The following is a 15,206-nucleotide window of genomic DNA, read 5'->3' on the forward strand; positions in this document are numbered from 1 at the left end:
CCTCACCAGGTGCGACAAGGCAGAAAAGCACATGGCCCGCCTAAAGCCAGGTGCTGAACACTTGAGACACAGCAAGGGGCTCCTTGGGTCTTGGCCAGTCATTGGAGGTTATACTCACAGCCTTTGATGTGTGCACAAACAGGGCAGGCTATGCAATGGCTGCGCAAGAGGAGTACCTGCTAAGCAGCAACAACACAACAACAGCCTACCTATGTAAACCGCCTTGAATAAAGTCAGAGGAGTACGGTAATCCGATGACCAGAAAGGTGGTATATAAATACCCAGTCATTATTAGTATTATTAACACTAGTTGGCAACCTTCAGTCTCGAAAGACTATGGCGCTCTGAAAGGTGGTTCTGGAACAGCGTCTAGTGTGGCTGAAAAGGCCAATCCGGGAGTGACAATCCCTTCCACACAGGGAGCAAGTGCAGTCTGTCCCTGGTCTGTCTCCCTGGCTATGGGCCTTCCTTCTTTGCCTCTTTGCCTCAGACTGTTGGCCAAGTGTCTCTTCAAACTGGGAAAGGCCATGCTGCACAGCCTGCCTCCAAGCGGGCTGCTCGGAGGCCAGGGTTTCCCACTTGTTGAGGTCCACTCCTAAGGCCTTCAGATCCCTCTTGCAGATGTCCTTGTATCGCAGCTGTGGTCTACCTGTAGGGCGCTTTCCTTGCTACAGGCCTTCAATTGCACGATGCATTCTCCAAGCTGAGTGGGGCATTCCCAATGCACCACTGGTTAGGGTTGCTGGGTCAGAGGATCCAAAATCCTGAGATTTCTGAGGCAGGGCAATGTCCCAAGATTGCTGACCCTTGAAAAGTGGGGGACAATCTGGTACTGGGATGGGGTCCGGGGGTAAAGGGGCAAAGCTCCACTCTTTGCCACCCACGCAGCAGGGCACGGTGTAGTGGAAGATCCAGGTTCAAACCCCCACTCAGTCATGAAGCTACCTGGATGACTTCATGTTATCCACTCTCTCTCTCTCTCAGCCTCACATACCGCACAGGGTTATAGAATGGGAAGGGCCTAAATTATAGTCTGTGCTAGTGGGGTAAGTATATCTCACACTTAAGGATTGCTGTACAGTTCATTCTCACTGTACAGAAAAATAAGAATAATCAATTTTTGTTACCAAGCTGCATTTAAAGATTAGGCCATGTATGGCTAATCAATAAGTGGAACGCAGCCCTTGTCACTCTGCTTCCTAAGACTCCTGGCACTCAAGATTCCATTGTGCAAACTCCCATCCCTGCCCAGCTACACACACAGACACACCCAAGTCACGCATGAAATTGTTCTCATCTCCTCAACTCACTGCTTTCTCGGACCCCCTTGTCTCCATCCTTTTCAACCAACTCACTCATTGCACTGTCTGTCAACACTCCATTGCAGCGTGGGCCAAATTGCTTAACATTAAGAGCCACATACGATAAACTTCAGATGTTTGAGAGCCACAGTATTTAAGAAGCATTTAAACTCTTAAATAGATTTACTCACGTGAACATTTAACTTAACATTTTAATCCAGTGGATTCTCAGTATACATCCGGTAATAAAGAGGCATTTTGCCTAGTGCAGGAGTTCCCAAAGTGTGCATTGCGACACATTAAGGCAGGGCTCTCCAAATCCTGGCCAGATCCGGAGTTTGGAAAAAACCCTCGCCCCCACCCCTGGTGAGCAGCACTTACTGTTCCATGTCCCTGTGCCCAGATCAGCTTGAAAGAAATGCAGCACCGCAGCAGAACGGTAAGTCCTGCTCGTGATGGGGAGGGCTTGTTTGGGACACAGTGGTTTCCAGTTTGAAGACCTCTGCCTAAGAGCATCGCAGTACACTCACAGGGTGTCACAGGATGTCCCCAGTGCCCCCTATCTGTTTCTTGGGTGCTGCTGTATTGGATCTCGCAAAATCTCACAGATTTGGGCACAGTCATCTTGGATCTCATGAGATATTGTGAGATCCAAGATAATAACAACAACAGGTATTTATATACCGCCTTTCTTGGTCTTTATTCAAGACTTTATTCAAGGCGGTTTACATAGGCAGGCTTTATTTAAATCCCTTATTAAATAGGGATTTTTACAATTGAAAGAAGGTTCTTTCTTTCAAGAACCACTACATTCAGGTGTTTCATTCCGATCTAGCTTCACATTCTGGCCTCCATCCTCCCACGCTCAGAGCAGATGGAATAGCTCGGCTTCAGCTTGTCAGCTGCTTCAGGTCGCATGGTGCCGGTGGCCTCGAACTGGCAACCTTGTAGATGGCTGCGCCTGGCTAATCCAGGTAGCAGAGGCTGTGGGAGCACTGTGACCCAGGTATGTTTGGGACCCTTTGTCTGAGTGATTCAGACCCCAGAAGATTTTGTGCAAGTTATGGTGGTACATCATTAATATTTCCTATGAACAAAGAGGCAAGAACAAAAATAACCACCTCATAACCACCTACTAGGAAGCAAATCTCAAGCAACATGAAGACTGAAGACTTTTATCAGCACAACCCTATGCATTTCTACTCAGAAGTAAGTTCCATTGAGTTCACTGAATTGCCTTTGGAGTCACTGTTGCCTCCTTTCCAAATCATTCTGCACCATTCAGAAACAAAGGCAAGAACCTGTCCGATGAGGGGCGAGAGTGAAATGCTGTCCTGAACAGCTGTGTCTCATTCAAATCACCTTCAACTCCACCAAAAGAAAACTAATGTCTGTCTCAAGCCGAGGGCTCCCATCAAGGATCGTCTTGCCAGACAAACATAATTGCTATTTTGGAATGAGCAGAAAGGTTAAGTGGTGAAAGGAAGGCTGTGCCTATGATATACTTTCTGCCTTATTAAAGCATTCGATATGATGCCTCGTTAAATCGTAACTAAAAATGTAATTTAAATTGGCTTGGAGAGAAGCAAATATAGATTAAGAATCGCCGAAAAGGCCAATGACAAAGTGGGATGATAAATGGCAACATGCTGGCTTGATGTGGGACAGGGAGGAGAGAGGCATTTTGTGACAGGCACCTCTGGGATCAGGGTTGGGACAGGCCTGATTTAATCTCCTCGTTAACGATTTGGTGGAAGGAGCAAAGGGCATATTAATGAAAGTCGCAAATGATATTAGGGGGCTGATATTCAGGCTGTTTGCATCGGCCGAGACAGAAAACTAGTACAAAGAAATCCAAAGGGACAAGAAGTGGCTTCATCACCTCAGCCATCTTGGCGACTTGCTGGCCAGTCACCTACTGATCTGGCTATCCCAGTATCAGCCACTGCTGCTCTCCTTCCTCCTCTTTCTGCTTCACTTTAAAGAAAAGGTGAAGCCTTGGGAGAAGAAGAGGAAGTGTGCAGAAGAGACAGCTGAGTAGTGGCCTAGAACGTCACATGGGAGACATGCTAGGCTACCGCACCCTTTTCTCAATCCCTCTTCCAATTCTCAAACATTTCCCCTTTTGTTCTCTGGGTTCTGCCAGGTCATGTGGGAAGGGGTGGAGGAAAAGGGGATGCCAGTGGTCACTGTCACCATTGAATAGCAAGGAAAAAAAGACATACCAGTCTGACAACTAGAAGGTTAGCAGTTAAAACACTGATCCCATTGTGCCACTCCAGTTGCAGGATGGTTGAGGAAACGGAGGGTAGTGTGACACTAGTGCTGGGACATTAGGATCCCTCTGGTCTTGGAAATGAGATGACTCCAGATAGCCAATCCCATATCACCATCTGGAATACAGCTTCCAAACTTTTGAATTCCCTTAGTCTAGACCAGGGGTGCCCAAACCCCGGCCCAGGGGCCACTTGCGGCTCTCAGCGGTTCCCAATCTGGCCCTCGGGGAGCCCCCAGTCTCCAATGAGCCTCTGGCCCTCCGGAGACTTGCTGGAGCCTGTGGTGGCCCGACTCAACTGCTCTCAGCATGAGGACAACTGTTCAACCTCTCACCTGAGCTGTGGGACGAGGACCCCCTCCACTACTTACTGCTTCACGTCTGTAATGCTGCAGTAGCAGCGAAGGAAAGGCCAGCCTTGCTTTATGCAAGGCCTTTTATAGGACTTGAGCTACTGCAAGACCTTCTTCATATGTTAGAAGCAGGAAACCTGCCAGAGAAGCGGTTGGCCCTCTGGATGGTGAGGGAGGGAAAGGGGAGATAAAAGGAGACTTAGAGATGGCAGAGAAATTAAATGAGTTCTTTGCATTCGTCTTCATGGCAGAAGACCTCGGGCTGATACCGCTGCCCAAATGGACCCTCCTGACTGAGGCATTAAGTCAGATAGAGGTTAAAAGAGAAGATGTTTCAGACCTTATTGATAAATTAAAGATCAATAAGTCACCGGGCCCTGATGGCATCTATCCAAGAGTTATTAAGGAATTGAAGAATGAAGTTGCTGATCTCTCGACTAAGATATGCAACTTGTCCCTCAAAACGGCCAAGGTGCCAGAAGATTGGAGGATAGCAAATGTTACGCCTATCTTTAAAAAGGGAAAGAGGGGGGACCCGGGAAACTATAGGCCGGTCAGCTTAACATCTATACCGGGTAAGATGGTGGAATGCCTCATCAAAGATAGGATCTCAAAACACATAGACGAACACATCTTGCTGAGGGAGAATCAACATGGCTTCTGTAAGGGTAAGTCTTGCCTTATAGAATTCTTTGAAAAGGTCAACAGGCATGTGGATGCGGGAGAACCCGTAAACATTATATATCTGGACTTTCAGAAGGTGTTCAACACGGTCCCCCACCAAAGGCTACTAAAAAAACTCCACAGTCAGGGAATTAGAGGACAGGTCCTCTCATGGATTGAGAACTGGTTGAAGACCAGGAAACAGAGAGTGGGTATCAATGGGCAATTTTCACAATGGAGAGAAGTGAAAAGTGGTGTGCCCCAAGGATCTGTCCTGGGACCGGTGCGTTTCAACCTCTTCATAAATGACCTGGAGACAGGGGTGAGCAGTAAGGTGGCAAAGTTTGCAGATGACACCAAACTTTTCTGAGTGGTGAAGACCAGAAATGGTTGTGAGGAGCTCCAGAAGGATCTCTCCAGACTGGCAGAATGGGCAGCAAAATGGCAGATGCGCTTCAATGTCAGTAAGTGTAAGGTCATGCACATTGGAGCAAAAAATCAAAACTTTAGATATAGGCTGATGGGTTCTGAGCTGTCTGTGACAGATCAGGAGAGAGATCTTGGGGTGGTGGTGGACAGGTCAGTGAAAGTGTCGACTCAATGTGTGGTGGCAGTAAAGAAGGCCAGTTCTATGCTTGGGATCATTAGGAAAGGTATTGAGAACAAAACGGCTAATATTATAATGCCATTGTACACATCAATGGTAAGGCCACACCTGGAGTATTGTGTCCAGTTCTGGTCGCCGCATCTCAAAAAAGACATAGTGGAAATGGAAAAGGTGCAAAAGAGTGCGACTAAGATGTTTACTGGGCTGGGGCACCTTCCTTATGAGGAAAGGCTATGGTGTTTGGGCCTCTTCAGCCTAGAAAAGAGGCGCCTGAGGGGGGACATGGTTGAGACATACAAAATTATGCAGGGGATGAACAGAGTGGATAGAGAGATGCTCTTTACACTCTCATGTAACACCAGAACCAGGGGACATCCACTCAAATTGAGTGTTGGGAGAGTTAGAACAGACAAAAGAAAATATTTCTTTACTCAGCGTGTGGTTGGTCTGTGGAACTCCTTGCCACAGGATGTGGTGATGACGTCTGGCCTGGACACCTTTAAAAGGGGATTGGACAAGTTTCTGGAGGAAAAATCCCTTACGTGTTACAAGCCATGATGTGTATGTGCAACCTCCTAATTTTAGAAATGGGCTATGTATCAGAGTGCCAGATGCAAGAGAGGGCACCAGGATGAGGTCTCTTGTTATCTGGTGTGCTCCCTGGGGCATTTGGTGGGCTGCTGTGAGATACAGGAAGCTGGACTAGATGGGCCTATGGCCTGATCCAGTGGGGCTGTTCTTATGTTCTTATTCATATAAGCTCCATCTCTAATAAAATTCATTTATGTAAATTTATTCAAATTTGAAATTTAAATTAATTCATTTTTTCCCCCGACACAGTGTCAGAGAGTGATGATGTGGCCCTCCTGCCAAAATGTTTGGACAGCCTTGGTCTAGACAACTTATCGCCAAGGGAAGTGACTCCTCAGTGGCTACTAATGTAGGAACCTGCCAGGATTTGAACCTGCTGGAAAGATGTGGGGGTTAAAAAGATGACCAAGATCCAGCAAAGGGATATGTAACCCAATGTCATCCAGGAAGCTTCATGGCTGAGTGGGGACTTGAACCTGGATCTTTCAGGTCTAAGTCTATAGAGAATGACTGCATAAGCTATTAGACTAAGCAACTAGACATTTTGTTCATGACAATTCCTGTTGCTGGAGAGATAAGGTCCCGTTCAGATTTTCCAGTGGCTTGTCTTTTTGGCCACAGAAACTGCTTTAAAGGAAATTGTTTACAAAGCTCTGACTGCAAACATAATTATCTCCCATGCGTGATTGTTCTTCCTATGAAAAGTAGCCCAGTTTACCAAAGGGAACCTTATTTAAAAAAAATAAAAATCAGCCCATTTCAGTTTCTGCTCCATCCAGGTTAGGGAAACCAGAACACACATCTAGACAGAGTTGGAAGGAAAAAGGTGCTACGAGGCAGATTGACATCAAATGGGTTTGCACGCCTGGTTCTTACCCTAGTGGGAATTTACTACTTAAGAAGCGATTGCAGAGAATGCTACGTTATTATTATTATTTTTTTCCTGTGCATGAAGTGTCATCTCATCCAGGTGCTGTGCTGAAGGCTTGCAAATGAACGCTGAGGCAGAACAAGCAAAGCAGCATGGGGTTGAATGGCCTAAAGAGGCATGTTTGATGAGGGACGCTCTCCACAGCGCGTCGGGAATCGCTCGGTAAACACGGGGTGGCAGAGAAAGGCCAGGTGATTTGGGAGAGAGGTGCCATGTGATGTCTGTTTATGGGGGGGGGGGGAGCCATTCTGTGGGAAATGAATGCAGCTGATTTGGCTGAGATGGCGCACAGATGGTCCTTCTGCCTGAGAGGAGAGAAAAGAGGGGGATGGAGCTGAACCAGCAATTGCTGGGACTCAATAATCCAAGTCAATGAACTACAGAACATCTCTAGAAAAGGCACCATACACAGGGTTGGGTGTACTTTTTGCACTCTCTTGCTCTCTCTCCCTCCCCCCCGTTATATCTGATATATCCTCCCCTGATATATCCCCCCCCCAATATATCTATATCTAATCAGTTAGGCTCTAGGTGCTCAGATCAGAATAGCACTTTTTGCTGAGGTCCTCTCTATTTCTGCAAGGCAGACAGCAGATTAGTGGGGAGTCCCCGCCTTCCTCCTCCTCCACCACCACCCCATATTCTTGAGAAAGGAAAGGATAATGGAGTAGACAGTGCTTGTGCAAAACTGTTGGGAGTCCTAGGATAAAGGTCCTGCACTGGGGCCCCAGAGTGCTCCCTCCCACCTCCCAATGGCAAATGGGGCATGACACAGCTACCGGTGTTGAGAGTTTAGAACCTGGTGGGTGGGTCCACGGATGGACATGGGCCCCCAGTTACTATCCAACCTGCCTGCCCCTCAATGTCAAGTTCTTGAAGAGGAAGTGGAGGACAAGTGAGTGGTAGGTGGGCTAGGGAGTCCTGGGAGACACTCTAGCCCATCACTCTTCTCTCCTCCACACTTTTTTGCTCTGTTCCTCTCTTCCTTTCAAATTCATTGACTATGGGAACAGGAGGAGTGGTAGCATCCACCACATGAGTGGGGGGGGCAGTAGGAAGCATTTGGCATCCTCTTGTTTCAGGCACTACAAGATCTTGGACTGGTCATGACTATCTCCCCAAGCTATGAGAAGTTTAAAAGATAGCTCCCTGATTTGGTTTACTTTGGATAAGACAGTACTGAAGACTCAAGACTTTTTTGCACTACAGCGTGCACTCAGTATCTGTGGGGGGGGGGATCTGTTCAAGACTCCCCCTGCATTCAGATACTAAATTCCATGGAAAACGAAATCAATGTGTAACCTCCCTGCACCTCAGAAGACCTCCCAGACATTACTGGCAGACACTTCTGGTTTGTGTCCGGGAGGTCTCTGTGGCCCTCCAGCTGTGGGCTTGGGATCTGCAGATATTCAAATCAGCTGATAAGGAGGGCCCACTGTATTTGCTTTGATTTTACATACAAATATATGGGCAATACTGACCTGACCCTCCAGTTCTACTTCCTGGTACTGATCCTGCAGCCTGAGCCAGGCCTCTCTGAACGCAAGGACAGTCCAGCTGTCATCCCCCACCCCACGTGAGGGCCCTGGAGCAAAGGGAAGGGGGAAACGTGTTGGATCATTAGGGGCTGCGCTCATGTCTAGGACAAAGCCAGGCGAGCTGTATGCAGAGGCATTAAGGAAGCAGCGTGGGGCTGAAGTTAATTATGGATTGCACAGTTCAGGAGGCTTTGAAGTGCACAGAAATATCAATTACAGCTGGCAAAAGATCCGGGTAGAGAATCACAGAGGTCTGGCTTCCAATTCACCTTTCTGGAGGTTACTGTCCATTTTATGCAAGGCGCTTTCCCCCTCTCAAGGACCTGAGTGCAAAAACTCTTTTCTAAAGCCTCTTGCATCCAGGGGGCTTATTTGGGATCCAGGACAACACTGTCATGCCTCGGGGCATGCACAAGCCTTAACATAAACCACACATCGCAGAAGCAAAATAAATGGCCAGCACAGGGCTCCAAAATCCCTTCCTTCCCTGCCTCCCCCCCCCCCCAAATGAGGTAATTCAGCTTTGCACAGCCAAGAGATAAAGCAGTCCAATTACTCTTTGTTAATGGTCTCTGACCTGCTCCAAAGAAGAAGCAACAGCTTCACATTGGCGGCAGCTTGGGGGAGAGAAAAAGAGGAGAGGAAGAAAATCAAGGTTCGCGTATGAAATGGAAATAAAGGGGTGCGCTAATCGCTGGCAGAAGGCAATACCGGTGTGGTAGGAATGGGACTCTGACAGCTTGCAGTTCATCTAAAATTGATGGGGGTTATTGATTCAGAGCTCCTGGTCCCGCAAGCAGACAGACAAGGGCAGCAAGCAATGCTTAACAAACAGCCCCGAGGCATCGGCCTCACCCCCAAACTCTCCTAACGTCTACCTGGCAAAAAACAAGGCCTTGCATGCTATGCGTCCTTGTTCTCAGACTAAGCATCATGCGCAAGCCTCTTCGCAACTGCAGCTACACATGGCCGAAGGCTCTCTTCAACAGTGCGTGTGCTCGTGGCTGACTGAATTGAAAAATAGAGCTGGTTTGTGTCCTTTCGGATGAAGGCTGGGTCAGCCCGTTCATGAGGTGAACCGGTCCATTTGCATTGGGTGGTGGATTGAAGCCAGTGGGGGCAGAGGACAGGGGCCCACTACTAGACGCATAACGCACTGCCCCAGTGCCCAGGCCACTGACGTCACCAACGTCATGACGTCATGTGACATCGCGATGTCTCTTCTGGGTTCTCCCCGGAGAAGGGAGCGCTCACTGCAGCACTCCCTTGCTTCACCTGTGGAGGCTTCCCTTGAAAGGAAGCCTCCACAGGAGAAGGAAAGGGAGCATGGAGCCAGCAACACCTCCTCCTTTGGGGAGAGCTGGAAGTGACAGCCTTGGATCACTTATGGTGCAAGGTGGTCACTTCCAGGTCCTCCTCAGAGGAAGTGGCACTGGCAGCTTTGCACCCCCATTCCTTCTCCTGTATCTGACCCATGGAAGCTCTTTATCTGGCCCTCAGGCTCTCCCAGCACCACCATCAGATGCTCTCAGCTGCTGAGCTGCGCTGAGATACCACTGCTGAAAGAGCAGCGCACAAGATAATTGGGCTCTCCCATATCTCAAAAATATGCTCAAACTTTGTGTATTTTCTCACTATCTGTGTATTTCTGCAGAGTTCCTAAGTGAGAAAATAGTGCTGATTTTCAGGTCATGACAGTTTAATGATGTCACTTCTTGCTTAATGACATCACTTCCGGCCCTCAGCAGGCACCATGAATGCTATTCGGCCCACTGCATGAAACAGGTTTTATACCCCTGGTCTAGATGAACTTTGGCCTGATCCAGCAACCCTTTTGCTTAGGTTCTTATGAAAACAGTTGGGGAAAGAAGCCTGACGGCTGAGTACACCTGCCCTGTACACCTGGCGTGCTTGTTAGCAGGACACACGCAGGAAGTGTACACATGTTCTCTCTCACACACAGACCTGTTCAGCCTAGAGCCACCTTCCAGAACACCTGTGGGATGCTTCCTCTCTCACTTCCTTCTAATCCCCTTCTTGAAAACTTCATTGGCTCCATGCATCACAGATGCTTCCCCTACCTCCATCTCCTTTGTCTCTGTTGTCTTCTTTTTGTCAACATCCAGACTGTAAGTCCCTCGTGGGAGGAACCAACCTCACCCTCCACCCCCAAAGAGCAACAACAAGAAATTTCTCAAAAACGTGCTAGAACCTGAGACTTCAAAGCTGGTCTTTGGGGTTTCAAAAATGGCTAAATATCTGCCTTCGAGGGATATTTAAATATCTTGATGAGTTTTAAGCCAATCATGTTAACCAGGGCTGCTTGAACCCTGGCCTGGGAGCCAGATCTAGGGTTCCAGTGAATCCGTCCGCCCAGTGAGTGGATCTTAGTGTTCGGCCCAGGCACCACATGTAGTCCCCCATGACTGGGGGACAGGAATGCTCTGGGCAGTCGCTTCTGCCCTGGACATCCTGTCATGTGGCCTTCTGGGATGCCAGGCAGCAGCCACAGCTGCCCAGAGCATCCCCGTCTCCTGATCATGGAGGACTACACGCAGTACCTGAGTGGAACAGAAAAAAATGTGCTCTGAATGGGGAATACTTTTCCATTGCACAGTGGTGGCAAGTTTGGCCACTACCGGCATCAACCATTTATTTGCCATTTCTCTCCCCCCCCCCCCCCCAATCTTTCAGTTCAGCCATACACAACTGGTCAAGTTGGAAAGAAAAAACCAGATTAGGACTGTATATGTGTATCTCCCATCCCCATAATGAGCAACAGCTCTGGCCTAACATGTGATGCTACATGTACCAGTGTGTGGCAGCAGGCTTACGTTTACTCAAGAGTAGCAGGCACAGCATGAATTGGGTCTGCAACAGAGAGGTAGAGAGTCTTTCACTCTTGCCCTTTAGGCTGCTTTCCCCACCGCCTCTCCAAAGTTGTTCTTGATCCCTTCAATCACCCTTGTAAGGACAACCCTTAAATAAATACATATAAACTGGTTTGTGCACCCCTTTTCCTCATGTCACAAAAAGAAGGCATCACATCCGTGTGCTCTCTGCATCTTTGCGAAATAATGAAAACTGTGGACTAGAGATGGCATCAGCATCCCACTGGCAAGTTGATTGGGTTATGGACAGATACCCAATAAGATTTTGATAGGCTTACTCAGGATTCATCATCTGGCTCTCAACAGAAATACCTGAATTATTTTCTGTAAGCAAGAGCTTGGTGGAGAGGGTTTTTTTCCCCCCTTTCCCAACAGAGCTGTTAACACTGGTAGAAAATATTTGCACATTCAAATAAATCCCTGTAATAGCTTGGGTAATTGCTTTATGTCAACTTCCCTTCCCTTTCAGGCTTTTTTTATGTGGGGTAATAAAGCCTTAAGATATGTTCCTTAGTTATAGGGATATTTGCAAGCAAAAAACAAAGAACCCCTCTCCCCAACCACACCACCCTCCCTTGGAAGTTGAAGACGAAGTTCTGATCTTTACAGAAATCTATAATGTGTGCCGACGTAGCGCTGTCGCTTTTGGACAACTTTTTGTTTACAAAATGGATGTTCACCCAAGGTGTCAGTCCCAATGCACAATGGAGATGCCTACTGATTTGCTGAGATTCGGTTAGCCTCCAGTGGGCTTGTACCAGAAGAGTTCTGTGCAGAACCGGGCGATGGAAAATGGCCTTTTTTGACATCACATGTAAGCTTTGGTATTGCAAACAGGGCAGTTGAATGCAAGGTGAGCAGTGGCTTTACTAGGGGGTACAGGGGAAGCAAACTGCATGGGGTGACACACTCAGGGGGGTGACACCACTAGCGACCAAAATTGTGAAATCTTGGTATTTTTCAATAATACCATTATGTTATACATCATTAGATGCATAATGTAATGCATAATGCAAGGAAATAAACGGCATTGAAATATCTGTATTCCATCAAAAGATATCGCCAAATAACCAGAAAAGGAAAACACAACTTCCTCATGTAACCAAACAGTGGACTTCCTTAATTCAAAACCGACCAATGAGACTGATTGTTCCGAGAGCCAATGAGGTGCTGTTATAACACAGCAGCAAACCAATAAGGTGTTAGTATGAATTTGCTCTCCTGTCCATGTATCAGAGTTCATACTAGAACTTTATTCAGTTGTGTGAGTGTCATCAAGTTGGCTACTAGTTTTTTGTGGGTTACTGATTTATCGGGTGGCCTGTCCTGTTATATATTAAAATAAGTAAATAAATAAAGTTAATGGGGGTTACACCAGTCCTCGTGAAGTCACTGCATTTAGGCTGTGTGTATGATATTGTAATTTATTCTGTATGGTCTGGTATGGGAGGAGGTTCGTCATGGGGGTGATGTGATGAGCTCTTGCACTGGCTGATGCAAGCCCTAGTGAAACCTCTGAAGGCAAAGAATGATTTTCTGGGGAATCCAACTGTGACAGAATGGAAAGGCAGGCACCTCACTTGCTCTGCAGATGACCGCCTGTGTGCCCCTGCGCATCAAAGTTGGCTCCCATCTTGCAAACACGACTTCAACACGTATCATTTCCTGCCAATGAATCTGTTTGATGTCCACAATCCCAGCCCTCCCCCTCTTGCCCTCTGTGGCCGTCTCTCTCTCGCAAGTGTTGCCACTCAGCGGGATAATATATATATGTACTTATTCAAATAACAGCAGCTTGGTATTCAGCGAGAGCCCTGAGCGAAATCCAAATGGTGTTTAACCTTGTGGGATAATGGTAAACAGACAGACGAGATCACAGCAGCAAAACAAGCCTCTGCAAAGCGAATGAACAATCCCGATAACATTGGAAAGCAAAACAAATTGCTCATGAATGAAATTAGTCAGCAAACTGCCTGTAGTGGTGGCTACGACGACAACAAAAAAGCACACACAAAAAAACAAATCTGTGCCTGCTTCAAAGATTTTCAATGACGGATAGCCATGGAGAAAGCCAGCTTAGCTGAATTTCAAACTAATGAAGTAACAGAAGATTAGCAATATCCTTAAGTTACTTTATTAGCTAATGGCATGCTCTGTAGTGCCTCTGGAACCTTCTGAGATACCTGGATTATGAAACTTGCAAGACAGCACTAGACAGCGTTGCAAACTTGCAAGACAGACAGGTGGGCAAGGCTGCCTCCATGATATGGGGAAAGAGGCCAGAGGCAAAGCTCTGTGCTTTGTCCCCCTGTTCCCAATAGCATGCAGCAGAGATGTCACTAGGGTTGTGTCACCCCGTGTAAGAGTTCATTGCGTCACCCCCATGATGGACCTCCTTCCATACCAGACCATACAGAATACATTACAAGTTCATACGCACAGCCTAAATGCAGTGATGCCACTAAGGTTGGTGTAAACCCCATTAACACCAGCTCTGCTGGATCAGGCCAAAGGCCCATCTAGCCCAGCTTCTTGTATCTCATACTGGCCCAACAGATGTCTCAGGCAGCCCACAAGAGACCTGCATACTGGTGCCCTCCCTTGCAGCTGACCTACTTCTAAAATCAGAGGTTGCACATACCAACATAGCTTGTGATCTGTGAGGGACATTTCCTCCAGAAATGTGTCCAATCTCCTTTTAAAGGCATCTAGACCAGATGCCATCACCACCAACCTACTTCCAGCAGCTGACGGTGGTACTTGGAGAGTCCAATCCTCATGTGGGCTGAATAAATAGCTTCCATGGGCCATTTCTGGCCCGTGGACCTTATGTTTGACACCCATGTTCTAGGGTTTAATTTCACCTTTTTTTTTGAAATCTGAAAATACAAGGAGTGGTTTGGACTAAGCTGCTAAGCCCCCAGGACTATTATCGAGATCCCTTTAGAGGTCTCCCATATACAAACGCATCCCAGCGAGCCTCGCGTTGCTAGGCGGGCCCGTCAAGCCGATAGCTGAAGGTGATATTTTAAAATATGATTATGAGTTTTGCAGAACGGCACAATCTCACCAACAGCTTATTTTAACGTACTTAAGTAACAGATGGATATCATCAACATTGCAGTGAATACTGTCTGCAAGCCTTGAGTGAATAATGCACAGTGTCTTTAATACTGCTGTTCAGGTCTGTCTGCGAATGGTCTGCGGACAGATTGCAAAAGCTTTAGGATGTATTTGGTATTCCAAAAAGTCTTTGCAATGTTTCATCTGCTCCCTATCCCTGGGTCCTTTGGAATGCAAATAGCTCATCAAAAATGGGCTCCTGGCCCCTCATTTACCTAAGAAGCTTAGCTTGGGAAGTGAAACTGAAACACTTGCAGCTATTTGCCTAAAGACCTCCGATGGAGGTGGGTTTTGTTGGGAGAATCACAACTCTGGCAGCAGGAGTGTAAGTTAGTTTTCATCATGCTCAGATTTCTTTCTTAGCTGAGTACTTGGATGCCAGAGGAAAGGGAAGCCAAAAGGCAGAGACTTGGTCCAGACAAAATGAGCTATTTTACAGACCAGCAAAGTGACCCATTTATATGATAGGAGGTGAGCCATAAGTGAGTACTGATTTGTTCAGGTTCTTGTGGGGCAGTGGTTCTCAAATGTTTTAGCACCCGGACTCACTTTTTAGAAAGACCCACCGGAAGTGATGTAATTAACCGGGAAGTGATGTCATGGCCAAAAGTGACACCATCAATTTAGGCTTCAAATCTAAGTCACAATCAGCCAAAGGTCCCATTACACAGCACACATTTTGCATAGCTCGAAATTCCAACATTCCAGCTCGAAAGTCAAAGCAGAACTCAGCATTGGATCCTTCTCCAGCCACACAGCCCTCCTCCCTTAACAGCATCCCATCTTCCCACCTATTCAGGGCAAATTACTGGGCCTCTCTCCCACCAGGAGCCCACCCTGCCCAGCAGTTCTGTTCCCTGTATTTTCAGCTCTGTGTTTTCAATTGCAGATGAGCTAGGTGCTACATGACCCACCTGGAATTGGCTCGCGACC

The sequence above is a fragment of the Tiliqua scincoides genome, chromosome 11, assembly GCF_035046505.1.
Source record: "Tiliqua scincoides isolate rTilSci1 chromosome 11, rTilSci1.hap2, whole genome shotgun sequence".
Classification (NCBI taxonomy): domain Eukaryota; kingdom Metazoa; phylum Chordata; class Lepidosauria; order Squamata; family Scincidae; genus Tiliqua; species Tiliqua scincoides.